The sequence below is a fragment of the Anarrhichthys ocellatus genome, unplaced genomic scaffold (genome assembly GCF_004355925.1).
Source record: "Anarrhichthys ocellatus isolate YVR2014 unplaced genomic scaffold, GSC_Weel_1.0 scaffold16, whole genome shotgun sequence".
Taxonomy (NCBI): domain Eukaryota; kingdom Metazoa; phylum Chordata; class Actinopteri; order Perciformes; family Anarhichadidae; genus Anarrhichthys; species Anarrhichthys ocellatus.
The window spans coordinates 4,324,942-4,345,035 of NW_022280046.1; positions in this window are offsets into that span (position 1 = coordinate 4,324,942).

The following is a 20,094-nucleotide window of genomic DNA, read 5'->3' on the forward strand; positions in this document are numbered from 1 at the left end:
CAACAGTATATAAATTAGCTCCTCCATCACCAGCTGCGATATAAAATACTGCTTGGACGTTGACCCATTACTAGATTAAATATTAAAATATAAAGCCTTTGATGATATAACACGATGACAAAGAGTACTTTTGTTAAGTACATTTTTCTCACGATACCAATACTCTTCCTCAAGTGCACTTTGAAAACAGGATTTGTAATGAATTGTAAGAATACTTAAAAAAAGTAAAGATAGTACTTCTTCACACATTTGTCTTAACAAAGAACAGAGTAACCTGTAGCCTGGTTAAGACAGAGTCTTGGTAAGCCAACACAGCTGATTCCTCATAGATGCCCGCGTTGTGTCCTTGGAGATATAAATACATTCATAAAAAAGACAAGTTTCTCGTAAGAAGTGGTAGAAACACAGTCACTGCCAGGGCCAATCACCCGGCACCAGCTGCGCGGACTCGGGCATGCCATTAGCATGCCTCAGGATTGGGCAGCCTTTTTGGATCCCGTCTAGCCATTTCCATAATGTCAGCGGTCATCACGAGTGCAGAGGAAACATTTCAAAGGTCGGCTGAAGAAAAGAAAACTGCAGAATCACATCTGAGGGCTTTGAAGACACAACTGTTGACTGTAACACCCACTGGCAGCACTGCCTGAAAAGGGCTTAGAGGCTTCAGAGAGAGAAGGCAGCCGAAGACATCGAATATGACATGGGAGAAACATAACCTGGGGCTGCAAGACGGCAGAGTGGGGGAGTGTGTCCTGCAGACAAACACCCTGAGACCCAGCACAAAGTGTTAAGTATCTCGCCTGCTGAAGTGCAAACTTTAGTGTACAACCTTGAGGACAAAATAAGTTCAGACAACCACAGTATTTAATTGTGCAGGATATCTGGATTAAATATCCTCATATGTTTCATAGTGGTGATATTTGCTTTTTGGTGTCAGCATAAAGTATATCAGACAAGTCAAGTCAAACTTTACTATCCCACCAAGGGATAAGTAAGGGATTACGTAATAAACTTCTTCCTGAGGTCAGAGAGGTTCACAGGCACAAGACCAGGTCCAGCTCACCAAATTCTGAAGTTGGTTAGAATCAGTAGCCAGATGGGTAAAAGTTCTTTCAGATACGCAGGGGCCCATGAATGAAATAAGGTTCCTAATAGCATTAAACAGATGTCTAGCAACAACTACCACAAGGGAAGTAAGTCCCGTGACTTGCTTGTGTTATTGATGTTCTATAAATAGTGTATGTGCATTAGTGTCGCAACCATGTTAGTGTCTCTTTAAAATATATTATCATATAATTCGAACACAACAAGAAAACATGGAGTATGCAAATTCATGTTTGAGTATGCATGTTTGTGTCTCTGTATGCTTGAGAGAGACCGATAGGGAGCAAGGAAGCGTTTTGTTGATTTGTTCAAGTCTGCCTGCGTCTGTGCGAGCTGAATTGTTCAAGTTAAATTTTAAATTAAGGAACAGTGGCGGGTCATGTGAAAGGTGATTGAATTCATAGCACAGCCACGGGGCAAATAGAGGAAGAGAGAGGGAATGAATTCCGAAGTCATTTGACTGACACCATCACATCTCATGTGACTTGGCTTAATCACAGTATGTTGTCCTGTCTCATTATATTGTAACGTAGTACATTACAACTCTCTTTTCATCCAATCTTCCATGAAATAGAAAACTTAAAATAATAATGTGTTTGCATACATGGTTCACTGGATTTTTGAGTGAGGTGTTGATGGAAAATGATGTCTCACACTGCCATGCCAAGTAGAAAAGAACAAGAACAAGAACATATTGGACAATAATTAGATTTTTTGATTTAAAAAAAAAAGAAGAAGAAAGTTCCTGCCATTTCCAGTTAGTAAAGCAATGCTGAAGTTCATTACATTTCTTGTTTGTATACCAACTGCCGCAATCATTTTGATTTAAGCTTGCATACTTCTACATTCAGTACTCACTAGCATGCACTTTATGGAAATGGATCACAGCACATCTGTCCATCCATCCAGTCACTGTTGTGGTTCAATGAATCTGTCCTTGTTAAAGGTTAAACAATAATTGTTATTGTTCATCATCTAATTGCTTTGGCAACAATGGCTACCAGCAATTCATGTCAAGCTTAATTGAAAATTTAATTTGAAATTGAGTTGTTGAGGAGGAAGGTGGGAGGGGTGGTGGAGACGAAAATAGAGAAATAGCGAGAGACAGCCATTGTTCTGCTTTGGCAATGCTGTGTTGTTATTTGTGCCAAATAGAGCCCAGTGAAATTGAGACAAACGGGAAAGACAGGCAGAGAAAGACTTGTCTCTGGAGAGGCATAGCTCTCAATGGAGAAATGAAATGAGAAACAGAGTGATACTGTACAGAGTGAGAGGAAAAAGTTACACTGAGACACAAGCAGAGAACTGAAACACATGGACATTAGAGAGAGAGTGAACAAGAGTGTAATATCCTGGACAAATCTACAGTATATACAAAAGTAGAGGCTTTTGCTTTTTGTCTAATACTTAAAGAATACTTGTCAAGTCCCTACTCACGGCTACAAATACACACACATACCGAGTGTCCCTTCTGATTGCCCTCGTGTTGTAAACAAAGCTATCATCGTGCTGGCAGTACTGAGATTGGATCAGGGTAGAGTGGGAGTAAGAGAAAGGGGTCGCAGGACGGATCAATATGTATGACAGAGAGAAACAGAGGATACAGGGGGAGAAAGGAGGAGAGAGAGTGAGAAGATGATGGAGAATGGAGATGGAGAAGCAAGTGTTGATGGAGAAGCAGAGGGAGAAGACATGACAATGAATGAAATGATCTTTCAGAGAAGACAAAATGAGAAGATTTAATATATACAGTATTTATGGTTTAATTTAATTGAGTGTATGACGTATGCGTAGCCTTGCAGATAATCTAAATCTCTCAAGCTCAGTGGAGGTCGAGGTTGTACATTAAGGAGAGGGCTTCGGTACACTATTTACTGTGTGTGTGTTTGCGTAAGGCCTTAGGGCTGACGTTTATTCAATCGGATTGGAGTGTGAGATTTCTTAGATGAAACTGCGTGTGTAGGCATGAGAATGTGTGTTTGCACATGTGTGTATGTTAGAAAATATGATTGTTCTTCCACACACACACACACCTCCAGGACTTCCAGGCTGCCATATGTCTGCACGAGAAACGTCTAACAAAAGGCAGGAAGATATGAGACATGCAAGATGAATTTGTCCTCACTAAATGTCCAAAGTGTCTGCGACATTGGGAGCAATAAACTGAATTCATATATTGTGCGTTCATTGAATATCTTTGTGTGTATGTGTGTGATAGAGATAGAGAGAGCAAGGCCCAGTGAAGCAGATGGGCACAGCAGCTGTACTGCCAAGGCTATTTCATGACTGGATACCCAACAATAAATCCACACTAAATGCAAAAATGAACACCTGTAAACATTCTAACTGTTCCACCGAGTCCCTCACACACTTCCTGGTATTACTTCACACTGGTAAACATTGTTGATGTATCCCATTATCCATCAGCCCTGCATCGATTCTGCATGACTGCTGCAGCAACCACTCCAAGCTGTTGTGTTCTGAATCTATTGATCTAAGAACTCAGGAGGACTTCTTTATAAAGAAACTTGGGCTTCCCTGTTGGCTGGAACATTCTTTTAAAGGGCTAAATTTACACTGGTGAAAGAGGGAACGCACCCCCCTCACTTTTCTATTTCCTATATTTGTCCCGCTCACTATTATGCTTCCAGGTTGATCTCTCTGCCAGCTGAGAGGAGATGATCAACATGTTAGTGCACTTTTGTATCAACACTTTTCCCGCTCAAATGTTGCTGTGCACACAGAGCATTAAGCGTAAGGAGCATTGTTATTATTGGAGGTTGTTGTGGCTGTGTGGAGCCTGAATGGAAGACCTCAGGCGCTACTAAAGGGTTGAAATAAACACCTTCACCCTCTCTGCACTAGTCAATCACTGATCAAATCTGTATAGCATAGCATAGCATAGCAACAACTTGAGTATCTCTCAACGCTGGGGTCAGCAAAACAGCAACAGTATACTAGATTTAAAAACATATCAAATTGATAAATCCAGCCCAGTGTTGCCAACTCTTTTCCACTGAAAGTAGCAAAAGTTTATAAAAACTAATAAAACCCTCCCATGATCTGTATTGTTTCCATTGTACCTCCAAGTGTGCGGGGAAATAAACTTATTTTCCAAACACTTGTCTTCTTAGCTGGTCTTATTACCTAAATATTGTATTTTAGCACATCAATTTGCTCGCTAATGTAGCTTTTCGATGCTTCATATCCATCGATATGGTAATGTCAATTTCTTGAAGCACATTTGACCTCTAAAACAAACTCAAGCAAAAGCTGCAAATAAAAAATTCAGGAAATAAAATGAGTTGTCGGACTCGTGAAGATTCACTGGCACAATACCAAACCTCTTTGTTAGTCTTTAAGAACCGTAGCTATTGGCCTCCTTCATAGAGGTGAAGATCCTCTGCAGTACTCGTGGAGTTGGCGGAGATTTAGTATCGTGCTCAGCGACACTTATGCAGGACATTCACTTACTCCACTCTGCTGTCCAGATATTTCTGTGTACTCAGTAGTGAGGTACGGCAACAAAGTGTGAAAAGACTGAGAAAACAGCACTTTGAGTCGAACGAGGAAATATGTGCTGGCTCCTCAGTGTGGTGTATTTGTTGTTGTGCTACCTTCACAGTGATGCCCAACACTCAAATTCAGTGAGGCTGCTCCGGCACAGATTGCCTGCCAAGTAGAATTAACTGCTATTGTTAATCTTTGTTGTCACAGGCGGCCTGTTAATTATAAAAATGTGAATCTGAATGCAAAATTATGCTAACAAGACTTTCTCTTTTGTTTTGAATTCTGTTTTTTTTTTCTTTTTTTGGTCAACACGATGACCAGTTCACGTCTGTTCATACACAAATTGATTTATGAATAACACATGGCTTCTGCATATTTATTCTGGTAACCATGCAGTCTCTATTGTATTATTAGCCACGTTCACCAAATTGTTTATTTTCAACCACCCACTGTGTATTAGAAATAAAAGCTTTATTATGCAGCTGTTAACACAGGCATGCATCCACACACAGGGTGACAAAATATAAACATTCAAATGTTATTTGTGAACAAAGTAACATAAAATAGGCAGCATTAGCCTAAAGCAGCAATTAATATTGAATATTCATTTCCACAGGTGAACACACACACACACACAATTATTTACGGTCTATTCATCTCAGGAAATCTGTATAAACAAAGTGTTAGTTTACCCCTTAAGCAACCAAAAAGTAAGGATGCACCGATTTCATATTCTCACTGCAGACGGAGTCTGAATGCTGACCTTTACATGTTTGCCAACACTGAGTTCCATTCCAATTAATTACATTTACTGAACTCACTTATAACATTTGACACCGAATAGAGGAGGGATATTTCTAAATAATGAGCTGTTTGGCTTTTATCATTTCACAAATGGACTATTGGAACGAGCAACAGTTTAAGGAAAATGACCACTCCCATTAGGAATACAGTTTTGTTTTCCTAAACAGTTTTGTTTGTTTTTGTATACAGATTGTTTTCAGTACTAATGGAAAACAATGATTACTTATTCTTCAAGATGGTAGACTTTTTCTATTAGAAGTATGGGTAGCAGGAAGCACTACATTTGTACAACATAAATACACATTTTATTTTCTCTTTTTCCATTTAAAATCTCTTCTGCTGTGTTTTAATGTAAACTCTACCGGCCCTTTAATCATTTCATTGATGGCACATACATAGCATTTGAAATATACATACTTGACTGCCCTTGTAGGTGTTGAAATGATGGTACAAAGTAAGTAAAATGTCATTGTTCATCCTGCAGATATTGATAAGGTTACTACCATCAGTGGACCTTAATATTTTTCAACGTTAAAATCTGAAATTTCTCACTCTTGAACTTCAGGAAGGACCCTGGAGCATCCAATATCGTCCTCATGTGGTCTCACCATCATCATTTACTGTCAAGCACTGTAAATATACCAGATTTTGGCTTTTACATTCACCACCATGCAACAAGAATTATGTATACATTTTTCTTCTGATATGTTATATTAACAGTGATTACAGTCTGATTATTCCTCCCATGGCCGTTGAGTAAACCCATGTGCTGCCAAAGAGCACTTTTTCCCTCAGTAGGCTGAGTTTTGACTTTTATTTCTTCCACAAGCCAATCCAACCTTGAACTTTGCTTAACTTGCACTGCTAGTGAGTCACGTAAGCCTGTGGGGACAGGAGACCGACTTGACCGAGCCACAACCCTCCCTTTCCTCCTCTCTCTCGTCCTCCATCCGTCCCGTACTATTTTGTCTCCAACATGTGGTATTAGTCTCTACCTCCCTCTCTCTTTGCTCTCTCTTCGGTCACAGCCTTCACTTGCTCCACTCGATACTTTTCATTCTTTAGCGTTATTTTCACATGTTCTTGTGCTAAAAGAGAAGGTCATTGGACCAACGGTGACGTTGATGACATGCAGCAAAGGTTGAGAATAGGTTTCGAAAGACTGCAGTATTCAGTTTAAAATATTCTATATTTGAGCCTATGTGTATTATAATGTCATATCACCCGTTGGAAGGTGGTCGAAAATATCTTTTACTCATTGACGTCTGTACACAGAACATTTTAGGGACTCAAAAAGTCATACAAATAAATGCACCATCATTTTATCAATCTGATTGGCCACATTATATAATTTATAACATAGTGTGACATAGTGTTCATAAGCCTGTGTGTTGGAGATAGGGAGGAGAAGAAACAAAGCAGAGAGTGGAAAGGAGAGGTATGGAGGCGCAGGTCACTGGGTGTGAGCGAGACAGGAGAGCGAGAGAAAAGGAAAGTGAGAAAGAGAGCGAGAGAGGCTTTGTTTAGTGTTGTCAAGGGAAGGACATGTCTTTATAGGGTTTTCTGTAGGACAGGAAGACTATTAATCTGTCCAGGCAGAGGAAGGAGGGAGGGAGGAAAAAGAATGCAAGGGACGATGGGAAGAGTGGAAGGTCCCTCCATTGAGAAGAAGAGGAGGAACTAATGGACGACAGGGCAGAAGTATGAATGATGGACAGGAGGTATGGAGTAGGAATTAATGCACAGAGGAAGAAGAGGGAGAAGGGAAGGAGTAGAGCCTCGCTGACCAGCAGGCTTGAACACTATCAATCTGCCCCGAAACTTCACCCTGAGGAGCAACAGATCACACAGGAGGACAACAGAGAGGGAGAATGGAAGCAGGGAGGAGGGAAGAGGAGGTGTAATGGGAGGATGCAAGAGGGATGGGGAGCAAGAAGGGAAGGGATTGGGAGGACAGACATCAAGAGGACAAAGGGGAGAGGTTTAGCCTCATTCCCAGGAATTTTACCATAACCATTACATATTAAATATCGTACAGATCTGTAGCCATAAAGCATTCAAACTGCAGTATGGACTGTGGTGCCGGGGGTGAGGAAGTAATCCAACTATCTTTTACTCATGCAGGACAATCACGGAGCACGTTCATTTCCTAGGTAAGGCATGTGGTATTTCAAAAGCAACTGAACAAAAAACAGCAATACGTGAACATTAATGAGTGAAACATAATTAAAAAATATACCACTGAGCATGACTATTTGGTACAAGTGGAGCTCAAATTGGTTTTTGGGAGAATTTGCGCACAGGACAGTAGAGTGTTGCTCCCCAGCAGCAGCTGTCGATGCAGGGAGACGAGACACACAGGCATCCAGGAGCTTTTGTTATCCTGTATCTGGTGTGTTCTGGATTTTCTCTCCTCCACCTCTTTGATCCTCTAATAAAAGGAGAACAGGGACTCTTGAATTGGCAGGATCTCAATTCCTGGTAGTTTGTCTGTTTCATCCGAAAAAACAATGCTTAGACTGTGGCAATCTGATAGGGTCCAATAAAGCTACTCAGTGTTGAATTTAAGTTACAACTGTTGGCTTTAAAAATTGGCGAACATGGCCACACTCAAGACAGAGGGAACAAATTGTAGAGCACTGGAAGGTAGTAGCCCTAAATGCTCAGGTGATCTTCTAACAACTTCTCGAAGAGTAACACAAGTCACATAATACAAGTGTTAAGCGCTTGGAAGAGGCAAGGCCCTGAAAATATTGTAGGGCGACTGCGACGGTTGGTTGGAGAATACACATTTGTAATGCGAGTGAGGTTTTGGAGTCGAGAGCTGTGAAGACAGAAGGCAGCCATGCATATCTCCTGTGCTGAGATGATTTATGTGCACATAAGCACACCTGCAGATGTGGACATGTGCCCTGTGACATGTGCACAGACATGAGAACGAACACTTACATGTGTGCGCGTAGTTAAACGTAGAGAGCATGTTGTCACCATTAACTGCCAGCACATACACACACACACACACACACACGTCAACACACTAACTATACAGTACTTGTGAGGATATTCACAGTTTATATTAACTTTGTAAATGCCTACATTTAAAAAAAAAGTTTATATTTAGAATAAACAAACCTTATTTTTTCGGTCCCCAGATGGAAAGTGATTCCCCACAATGCCACTGTACGAACTGATTTGGGTCCCTGCTCAACACACCTCACACACACACCTCACACACACACACACTCAAGCTCAAGCTGGTGTATTCTCTCATGTCTCAGAGGTGATGTAAGGATGCTTTCACCAGCACGGTATTCACTGATCCGCTAACCAAAACATATGTTCACTCGCATAACGACTCACACAATGAATAATTATGTTGACTTTAAATTCAAGGGGAAAAACAAAGCAGCAACACTTATGATTTCAAAAGAAGTGATTATGGAAAAGTTATTCAAACTCAAAAGAAAATCTATTTAAAAAAATACAAACACGCTGAACTGTATCACATTGAGGTAGAGGTGATTTCACCAGATTGGCATGCATTCATGAGCCAACAGCGTACAAAACAAACAGTTCATATGACATACTCCTGATACATCTAATATTACTATTACTCGTGCCAGTGCAGCTACTCCTTTAGGACAAATTTATAACTAAATGATGAAAAACCCTCCGCAGACACTGTTTAAATGTATTAATTACACATACTTACTCAAAGGGACGTGTAATTCTTGAGGACTAATGTACATTCAGTTTACACGGTTTTAATATGATAATCTAAAACAGTCTGTAAAAAGATAATGAAACAACCGAAACTATTATAGATATAATGTAACGCACACAGCATGATCTTAGCTTTTTAAAGATAATGAACTCACACCCGGCACATCTTGAATGAGCTTTTCTTCGGTGGGTGTTACAATGTTTAACATCTCCCGTCGGCTGCACATCATTGGAACTGAAATATAACTTCCTCAGCACACGGATGATCATGAAAATCTTTGAGTAAATTCAAAAAAGCAGTTACTGATTCTCCGCATGAGGCTTCTTTCACACTTCCTGAGTCTCTTAGAAAAACACACAAACTCAGCCGTGTTGCATTTCAATTACTCAGGGTTGTAAAAGAGGGAGAACATCGGTTTTACATCTCAATCGTGCCTGATTTACGATGGCCCCTCTCTCCGAGGGATTCTGCACCTGTGAGTAATATCCTCTAAGTGTGTGTGTGTGTGTGTGTCTGTGTGCGCACGCATGTGGGAGCGTGTGACATCCAGTCACATTGGAGCAAGAGTCTGTCTGCGAAAGGAGTTGACAGTGTAAAAAAAAGTAGATAAGCTATGAACCTCTCTCACTCTCTCTTTCTTGCACTTTTGTTTGCGCACCAACGTGCAGAAATACCCACACACACACAGACACACACGCACTTTTTTAAAACGTGAAAAAAAGAGATTGATTGAGTGTGCAACTCTGAAGACATTTCCTGGCTATGAATCGGGCTGATGATGGAATGTGTTGCTTTTGGAGTGTCGATGGAAGAGTGGCGCGGGCGAGATGCACTGTGATTGCTTTCACTCACACTTCACTCACTGCACAGTCACTCCTGAAGCCGGAGGGAAGAAGAAATCAGTGCCGCTTTTTGAGAATCTGTCGTTGGAGTTGTTGAACGGGAATGTCTATAGGAAAGAGGGAGCATGAATAGATAAGGGGATAGGAGACATATCTAAGTGATTCAAGCTTGTCAAGAAGGATAGATACAAGCGTAAAAGTGGACAGAGAGGATTGAAAATGAGCAGTGGAATGTAAAAATTGTAAAGGCTTGAGGGTAAAAATATATGAGCCGGTGGGTGCTGATTGACGGATGAATGGACTGAGCAATGAATGTTGGAATTTTGGGATGGATGAATGGAGGCAGCTGGCTTGGATGGAGACAAAAATAATAAAACCAGATTGACAGTTAAAAGAGTAAGTCTATTTTCCTCTCGCTGTGCCAAAGATTGTCAGTAATTTCATTTCCCACTTGACGGGAGATTTAGAAAAATAAAAGCTGCAAATGACAAAAATAATGTTCCTGCTGTTTTTGCAGCATGGTCTTATTGTTATTGTTTGTTTCTGCTCCCGACAAGCATTTCATAAACTGGTCGGGAAAAATGTTTTTTTATTCCCCACCAGTTTGTGAAATGCTTTAACACAATGTTATGTTGAGAATTTGGTCTGCATTTTGTTATGTAAAAAGCCTCCTTTTGTCCCCTTGTTGTTTTCCCATCAGCAGCCATTTATCTACACATGATCCCTTTCAACAGAGGAACAGCCATTTGGTTGATGAGACGGATCCCTGTGTTATGTTGGCCGATGACCCAGAGAAGAGAGAGATTGTAACTATAACTGTATACTTAATTAATTTAAGTGCCACTGGATTATTTACACGGTATTATCATATGTGTTATTAACATGATATCAATATAATTTAAATATCACAGTTGCAATCAATACCGGAATGTCACTTCATCCCTATTGTGCACCAAATTTTCAAGACATTCTCACACCAATGTGTAAAATACCGCAGCTTGGTCAATGTTTCTCAGGTTTAGACTATAACTTTCTATGTAACCCTCTCCATAAGTTTTGAACGTTTCAGGGACAGCGTCTCGATTATGCTGGTTACTTTTATAGTTTATTTTCAAAATAAATTTCCGTTTAGGTTCAGTTTAGGCAACAAAGCCACTAAGTTATGTTTAAGAAAAGCGCATGGTTGACAGTAACTTGATGGACTAACCACTCGACTAGCGAGTGACGAACGAGCAGTGACTCATGTAAGTCAAGTGACTGAGACACCAACGGCTCGCGTGACTAACAACTGACGTGACAACATGTCAACAATTTATTTTAGTTTCGTAAGAGAGCGGCCTCCTGAACGAAAAGTCCTGTGTTTGTTGGACACATCCGCCTCATCTCCCGCCCGCCCTGTGCGCACTTTGTACTACGTCAGTTTGCGATGAGAGTGAAATAAAGACGCAGGTGTGTAAACATTGGAGTTAGTTGCATGCCCATTGTGTCGCTTACGCGCGCTAAAGAGTGCCACCATTTTGGTGTTGTCGGACGCAGAGGAGCACTGACCAAGCTGCGGTATTTGGAGCATTGGGAGTGAGAACGAGTTTAGATTTTATAGCAATCCATTCTTGTTGAGATGTTTCGGTCTGGGCCAAAGTGTTGGACTGACCAACAGAATTTCAGAATAATCAAAGGATTTTCATGAGACAAAAACGACAGCAAGTTGATGAGCTGGCAGAGAAATAGTTCTGCTACTTGATGCAAATGAGCACACAGTTGGTTTGCTGCACAATCTCTTTCTAATGTTATGTTCCGCTCCTAAAGTGTTTGGCCAGGAAATGGCAAAACATGAACATTTGTCAATTTGGCCAGCTGGATTTTTAATTTTTGGACAATCAACCCTTCCTAATGCACTATTCAATTATTCTTCTTGATTTGACAATGCACCACAGAGGGGAAACAGCAACTTCTGACATACTGCAGAACAGAATCCCAGTTTAAAGCCAGTTGGCTGTTTGCAGCTCTATGCAGAAAATCATTCTGCTGTTATGTTCTACAGATATAAGTTTGTCCTTCACATTAAAATACTTTAAAATCAGGACATAATGTTGATTTTCGGCTTTATCGGATTGTCTTGCAAATATAAACGGGAAACAACATGAGACAAAGACGCCAAGTTTGACTCTGCCTATAAAGCGTGCATACTACTTGTAAAGTCGCTATCTACATATGGGGTGTGAAGGGAGGAAGTGACAGCAGAGTGATGATCTGGTGCCACTGGATGGAGATGAATATTGAACTGGTTGGCGTGTGAGACTGGTTGGCGTGTTGGCTTCCTCAGTCTGCCCATAAGAATTCTTGTTGCCATTGTGTGTTGAGCATTTGTCAGTTTGGCAGACTTTCTTCTGGGCTGCTCCCTCAGACAGCAATGTTTTGGAAAATCATTTTTGACAGTTTGGCTTCAGTGTGCATAGGGGACTTTATGAGAGATGAGATATGGCAATTTGATGAGATATGGCATGAGATATGAGATATGGCATGAGATATGAGATATGGCATGAGAGATGAGATATGGCAAGAATGATTAGAGATCCCATTGTTAAACAGTTACGTCTCAACTCAAGTTTATTTTTGCCAACATCTATCCTGCTGAAGTGTCTTTGGGCAAAACAGTGAATTCCTACCAGCGGCAGTAGTCCTGCTCAGAGATAGAGCAGTTCCAGCAGCTATTCAGTGAGGAAAGTGGATTTCTCATTCAGTGGACACTTTATTAGGTACACCTGTATAACCTACTTCAGGTACAGCTTAAACATACAATCTACATGTACACAGTTTATAATTTTGACATTGAAGTAGCTCTCACGCTGTGTGTTGTTTATATTTAGTGTCTCTGTATCCAGCTAATGGCCGCCGCTCTACACTGCGCTCATACTGCAGTTACCACTGATATTGCCATCCCGACCCACCCTCTGGTTCTCCCCCAGGTAAACAAGCTCTGTCGGCTACAATTAGCTGCTAGCCAACCCCTCAGCTGTCTCCATGTTTAAAGCCATGTGGAGGCAATAGATATGCTCCAAATTCCGTATTGCAACCTTTTAAGGTGATGTTGTACTGGACTACATTATATTGAAAGGTGTTTCAAATGTTTTTTCCTCCCTATGTATCCACATGAGCGGAGCAGAATATTACACCTACTGAATATATTGCAGTCCAGACCAACAGCACCACTAACTATGGCCCCAATGCGAAAACATGTATTTGAATTAATACCTCTATGACAGTGTTAAAAACTGCACATCATAAGCATCATACAAGCAGGTCATTTAGAGAATAGTGGTATTAGATTGTACATGTTGACCTGATAAAGCCTCATCTATGTGATTTTTAGTGTTGTTTTGTTTGTCATGAGTTATATCTGCAGTCCAAAATCTGCAGGAGTAACAAAGCGTTGCCATTTGCACATGGCACTGTTTCATAGAGAATGACAGTCGATGAGTAGCTCTGCAACAAAAGACAAATGAATACTAAGTTGTTGTTTTTTTCTGTTTACATTGTGGTCTTTCGGTACTAATGAGGAGGGCTGTGATATAATTTGGACAATGAGCTTTGAAAATGTTCATAAAAGTGGACAATTACCTTCTTTCAGATGCTACCTCCCTTAATTCTTTGAAAAAAACCTTGACTTCAAATGTGTCCAATGTCAATACAATAACTATTTCACCAACTCACAGCTCGGGAAGATCTTGGCCTAGTTGTCATAACTTTTTTGAATCAGATGTTTCTTGACACCAGTATATTTCTTGATATGTGTCGCTTCAATTTCAAGAATAAGAGTGCTCAGTTGTGTTCCAGCCACCAGCTCTCTTTTTGTTTTCAGCGAGAGTGGACAAAAGAGAGAACATTTCAAATGTCTGACAGCAGTACAAGGGGCCTTTTTTCCCCCCTACATGTTTCCCACCCTTTACATAATGGATAATGACATGGATGTTTTACAACGTGTAGTGGGGAACGCTCCTCAGAATAGGAAGTGTTGTGAACGCAGCCCTTAGGCTAGGCTCCTCCCCTCAATTAGTGCCAGCATTTATAAGGCACCTGTGGTCCTGGCCTCACTCCTTCTTGGACCCTGTTCTGGTGGTGAGTGTATATTCCTCCTCTTGTTGCTGTCTGACTACTTACCCCTTGTTTGAGGTGGTAAGTAGTCACATCTTAATTTGTATTATTTTGCAGCATGGTGTGCCCTTTTAATCTCTGTTTATCATTTGTAGGTTCACCTGCTGCTGTTTTGCCCCCTCCATTTAGTTTGATTGTTTTGCCTCTTTTTCTTGTTTTCCTTTTGCTTTGCATGTTTTGGCTGTTTTTCCTTTGTTCTGCCTGTTTTAGTTGTTTTTAGTGATTTGCTGTGTGTGTGTGTGTGTCAGCAGGCCCTGGTCGGATCCCGAAAGACAAGCCACTACTCTTCTCCTCTGCACTGCTTCCTCATGGACGAACTCGCTCAGTTAAGAGACTTGGTCACACAGCTGCAAGCTGAGAATCGATGGATGCGTCAATAAATGGAGGTCAACCAGCCTGGGGCCAGCGACTCATCAAGTTCTTCGAAACATGGGCACCCTTCGGTCCATGCTCCATTAACAGAGAGACTGATCCATCTTCCCAGAGACAGGAAGTGCCCCATGTTTAGGGGTAGGATGGGTCTAAGCATTGTTGAGTGGGTCGAAGAGGTCCAGTCTTGTATACGTGCTCGGCATCTGTCCCCAGCTGAACAAGCACTTTTCATATATGATCATTTAGCGGGAGTTAAGTACCGGTCTCAGGAGGAAAGGGACGATCCTGACCAGATTCTGGCTATACTGCAGAACTTGTATGGGTGTACTAGGTCATGTGTCTTTTCCAGAAAGCAACAAGAGGGGGAAACGCTACAAGAATTTTCTTTGATGATCAGCACTCTCCTCAGAACCAGGGAAACTTTCACCCTCTTAACTGTTGAGCCAAAGTTCAGGTGGGGGCTCCCCCGGCTCAGTCTGCCGTAGATGATCCTCAAAATCTGGTGTCGGCTTGCCCAAACATTAATGTGTTGATGGGTGAGGTTTTGGTTCCATGCCTCGTTGATACAGGGTCAATGGTCTCAACCATAACGGAGAGTTTCTTTGTACAGCATTTTGTACCTTGGGGCACAGAAAAGCTTCGTTCTTGCAACTGGTTGAGGCTGAGTGCTGCTAATGGTCTAGCGATACCGTATGTAGGCTACTTTGAGTTGGCTGTGCAGCTTTGTGATAAAGTTGTTGCAAAGCGGGGAGTGTTGGTGGTCAGGGATCCCTCACACAATAGTTCCTGGTGTACTAGGAATGAATATCATCAAGGAATGTTACTGGGAGTTGTTTGTACAGCATGGTCCTGCTCTTTTTAACTTACCCTCTGTGTTGCAGGCTCCAACCCCAAATCTGCAAGCTCTCCAGCAGTATCGCTCGGGTCGTGTAAAAGTGAAGGGAGGGAGGGTCTGCAGAGTCCCAGGGGGTGCAATGAAATTGGTGGCAGCCACATGCTCCCAACATCACCTGGCAGATGATGATTTGTTTGAGCCCCTCACCAACGGCTTACCTGCAGGGTTACTAGCATCCCCGGCGCTAGTCCGTGTGATAAGCGGTACTTTTTAGATCCCCATTGTAAATGTAGGGACCCAGGATGTTGTACTGTACCCTCGCACTGTGTTGGGCACCTTGAGTCAGGCTCACCTGGTGAGTTTACCCGCAGGTCTTGAAGAGAGGGAGATATCAGCTACAGTTTCCTCCCAGACTGTAACCAGTACGGTGCAAGACAAAATTGCAGCAGCTGATCTAACGGCACTCAACGAGCCGGAGCAGCGTCAGGTCCTTATTGCAGAAGTACAGTGGTGTCTTTTCTGCCCATGAAGGAGATATAGGTTGCACTAATCTCATTTGCCATGAAATTCCTTTAGTGGATGAGGTACCTGTACATCAGAGATATAGGCGTATTCCTCCATCAGAGTATGAGGCAGCAAAGACTCACATCCACCAGCTTCTTGAGGCACAGGTTATCAGAGAAAGTAGTAGCCCTTTTGCCTCTCCCATTGTGCTGGTAAAGAAGAAAGATGGCAGCCTTCATCTGTGTGTGGACTATCGGCTCCTGAACAGCAAGACCCGCAAGGACGCATTCCCATGTTCCCATGTTTTGCCTTTTTCTTGTTTTCCTTTTTGTTTTGCATGTTTTGGCTGTTTTTCCTTTGTTCTGCCTGTTTTAGTCGTTTTAGTGATTTGCATTGAATTCTACAATAAATGTTTATTTTACAAAGCGTGTCTCTGTCCAAATACCGGTAGTGAATCTGTGTGCCCTTAATAAATTCTCAAGTAACATATTGGGGTCGTTTATATTTCCCGGGGTGTAAGTCCCCAGGTGGCGTTGTTGGTCCCCTTTAATTCCCCCCCTTAAGGCCTCGCTACAAACGCATGACTCCGTCTACAGACACCAATTTGTTTTTGTTGAACACACTGTTGTGTTTTGCATGGCTTCCAGCTGGTTGGATAAGGTTAGGGTTAGTTGTCAGTCCTCATGTGTTCCTACAAGCCAATGTTTTCCAGACAGCAGACTGCTCACACTTTCACTGTATCTCCTTAGGCTTTTAAGTGTCTCCGCCACCCAACAATGATTGGACGAAGCCTTCCGCCACAAGATGCAGTGCAATGGTTCAAGCAAGCCAAAGCACGCAGAAAGGACAAATTCATTTCAAATTGTGAGACAAATGTCAAGACACATTTTGTAAGCACTAGGCCACTTTAACATAGAAAAAAATAGGTGGTGAATTCTGAGCAACAGTCTGTGCACTCTCATGAGATATTCAGTCACGAGTGAATCATTGGAAACTGGCAAGCAATCTGCTCCATCTAAATTGACCATGTTAAATTCATGGCTGGTGTGAATAGTTACTGCGTGTCATTAGAGACAGCAATTTTATTCTTGATGGGGAGAAGAGAGCTTGACCAATTCAGACCAAGACCCGCATTAAGCTAGCAGAGCCTGGTCGATTCTTTGTTACTCATTTTCTTGCTCTTTTTTTTCTCTCCATCGTCCCCTTTTCTCTGTATTTTAATCGTTTCTCTCTTTCAGTCTCCAGCTCATAATTATCACTTTGATGCCACTAGTAGCTGTTTGAGACTTTTAGATTTGCACAGAATCTGTGCAGCAACACCAGTATTGGACCGTTTGTACCACAAATACTTGAGTACTGAGGACTTATTCCACTGACCAGTATGGGCATGATTCGTGAGGAATATTGAACCAAAATGAATGTCAAGTTTCTTTCAAATGGCACAACAAATCAAGAAAAAGGATAAGAGTGTAAGTCAGCTCTAGAATTTTCAATTTGAAATCGCTTCATGTTGCTCAGTTCTCAGAGAAAAAAAACAGCAAATGTAAAGAACAAATATTTTTGTCTCAGGATAACCCACATACCTGACTGTCAGTAGTTTTCACTGAAACTGTTTTCTTCTCAAGAAATAGTCTCAAAGAGTCAACAGTCAGGTCTGTAGATCCGCCTGAGAAGACAAGACTCTATTTCAGGGAAGACATGTTGAGTTTTCAAACCAAAACTCTGCATAGATGTGACTAGTGAGAAAGGATGTTTCTTACTGCCATGTGTTACTCCGGTCTCATAATTTGACCCCTACAATTAATGAGAAGGCCATTAATACTTAGTGAAAGCCCATAATGTTGTTTTGGCAAACGTATCTGAGTATGTGTACCGTGCAATGTGGTGGAGATTGCAAGCAGAAAGTGATATTTAGGTTCCATCGAAAATGGGTTTGGACTCACCACAAGTTCTGAGCATCCAAACTTGTATTGAGCTCGGCAAGATGTTACGCTGTTGTAAAGGTTATGAACCATAATAAGGTTTTCATTGCGAGTGCTTAAGATGTGAATATACCAGTCTCCTGTTCCACTCACAGGTGAGATGGCTGTTTCGACTAAAAAAACTAAAGTTTATGCAATATATTTTTCTATTATTGATGAAGAATAAATTGAAAACCATACACAAACTGTGTTCAGCCAGACTGTTCAGATAAGTGTACTCATCACCTCTGTCGGGATCATCCTTTTTTGATTGGCTCCTGTAACCCTGCAGTGTCAGTGTCTTGCCCTACCTGTTGAACAACCAGCAGGAATTATTATGCATCGCTTTTGTCTTTAATCTTTCATCCATTCAACAACAATTTATTGTGGTAAGCAATTAGACTCTCGCTAACAAAATACTCTGTTGTGGTCTCTTGCAAAGGAAATGTGTAATTTGAATACAAATGGTGATATCTTGTCTCCAATCAATTTAACACTCAGCTGGGAGGTAGATGAACTATGTTCCCCCCCCCCCTTGAAAACCAGCATGCCCTGATCGGAGCTGCAAATTTCCTCATTACTTACTGAGATGTCAGGCATATTAAGAGACTCCCCAGATTCTGTAATAATAGTCTGTTTATGACCATGCCAGCAGCCAAGAGTCCTTCATCGAGGAAATGGAGATGAAACTCAACACAGAGGCGAGGTGAAAGGTAGAAGATGTGACTTTGTTGGAAATGGCATTTTAATCACTGTGGAGAGGCTGTCGCCACAAGCCTGAACTTGGCAAGACAGTTACGACAAAGTTGATGAAACTCGCCAGGATTGCTTTTTTTTTTTTTTAGTTTTCCCAAGTATTTTATACCTTGTTTCCTGGAAACAAAAAAAAAATAGAAGTGTTTGAAGAAATCTGAGAAATGTAGTTTGCATGAATCTATGCGGTTGACTGTATTATGGTAGAAATATGTTCTAATACACTGTAGAAGTAAAATATAGCAGTGGCACCTCTACAGGAGAATAGAGACACTGCCTGTTATCATAGAGGGTGATCTACATATGTTATTGCTCACACACTGAAATTTGTTTAGAAGTTACGAAATATAACAAATGCTAAACACATCGGGCTTAAGTTTATCACACGGGGGGGCGTGACGGGTAAACAACACAAAAATGCCAAATACCCGGCTGCGAATAATTTGCATTAAAACCATTCATAATGCCATTGATGCAAATGTATGACAAAATAAAAGGTCCCAATAGATTTGCGCAGGCAGAAGACCGACTACCGGGATCGTATTGTCCCTGTGCAGCTTCTGGCAGTCTGCCTGAGGTAAATTGCTGTACAGTCTAAGTTACTGTAAGCTATTTCCCCTCAGTGAATATGAGTTCACTCTGGTAAACAATTATGTATAAGTGTTTGTTTCTAGGGCGTTTGTTGTGAAAGATAAGAACGAAAGGACTGGGTCTTGTCTGTGGTGTCTTGTCAAGGTTATTTTTTTCAACTATTTGTGACAAAAACAACATTTCGAAAATATATATTTACGTGTGATTTAATTGCACGAAAAAAAACGTCCCCGGTGTGTAAAGGCCTTTTATACAAATACGCATTAACACTGTTATTGAACACAGTTCCCTTCTGGGTTTTAAGGGAAACGTGCTTCATTCATCCATTTATTCATTTTGTGAATTAGAGCTGTGGTGGACTCTTAACTAGAGTTACACCTAAGTAATTTATATTTCACCATGTCTCTTTACTGAACAGATCAATACTCAATTGCAGTGTTTATGTTCATTCATTCACACAGAGCAGCAATCAGCGGTTAGCAGAAGGTTTGTTGCGGAGACTTTGCTAGATGTATGCTACTGAAAAGTAAAAATAGTCTCTCTTCCACTTCTTTAATTAATGTTGTCTCCACTATCAACAATCTCTGAAGTCAAAAAAAGGTTCCAGTATTTCTCATGCTTTGAGTCCCACGCTTTTACACAAAAGCAATAATGCAGTGGACCAGAAAATATATTAAGAAACCAAAATAAAATAAACTCTTATAAATTCCTTAAGCCTTGTTCGGTGCCCAGAGAGGATGTGGGCCACAAGCAAAAAAGGGGAAGGGTGTGTGTGTGTGTGTGTGTGTGTGTGTGTGTGTGTGTGTGTGTGTGTGTGTGTGTGAAGGTGAGAGGAGGAAAAACATTTCCTGTTCTTTACTGTCCAAAGACTGGAGGTAATAAACACACTTACAGGCTCCGGCTCTAGACTGTGAGTGTGTGTGGGGGCGGGAAGGGGGGGGG